The sequence below is a fragment of the Camelina sativa genome, chromosome 19, assembly GCF_000633955.1.
Source record: "Camelina sativa cultivar DH55 chromosome 19, Cs, whole genome shotgun sequence".
NCBI classification, from domain to species: domain Eukaryota; kingdom Viridiplantae; phylum Streptophyta; class Magnoliopsida; order Brassicales; family Brassicaceae; genus Camelina; species Camelina sativa.
The window spans coordinates 8,015,610-8,016,351 of record NC_025703.1 but is presented as its reverse complement, the minus strand read 5'-3'; positions in this window follow the sequence as shown (position 1 = coordinate 8,016,351).

Here is a 742-nt window from a genome sequence, read left to right as displayed (position 1 = left end):
TGGCGGCAACAGTTTCTAACTCGCGGCTGTCGCATTCATAGCGGGAAACCGCCCGATTGATCATCGCAAAAAGCTACGAAGTAGAGAAAAACTCGGTCAAAATATTGAAGAAAAACAACTAAAACAGTAGTATCCAGAAGGTAGCAAACCTCAAATACGTCATCGCAACATCGATGACCGAGTCCTTCTCATTCATCCGATCGACCGAAATACGATTTCCTGTGCCGAAATGAATTTTGCGGAATAGCTCAGCACAGGAAAGCGAGTCATTTAGGAAAGCACGGGTCGCCGTAGAATAACGGAAATCCCATTCGTAACTCCCGTTTCTTGGCCTCTTGGCTGCTTCAGGAACGGACGAGTCTGTCCTGTTTTTCCTCTTCTGAGGAGTGTTTACTCCAGCCCGTTCAACAGCAATTGGACGACCAGAAGCTTCATTTCCTCTCCATAGGGAAAGTGTCTCAGCTGGACTGACACGACGATCAGAAGCGAAGGAGGGATGACGGCTTGTTTGCCTGCGCGCGCCTCGGCTAGACATGCCTCATGCGACGAGACAGCCTTCTTTGACACCAAGGGTTCAGGCAATGAACTCCCCGAACGGTCGCGCGGATGTGATGGATCGGAGAGTGGCGCGGGCGGCGTTTTGGTGGATCGTCGGAAGCGAGCAGAAACATCATGAACATCCAAGTTTAGACGCCCCATCCCTGCAGATCGAGGAAATATTAAACAAAAAAAAAAAAAAAAA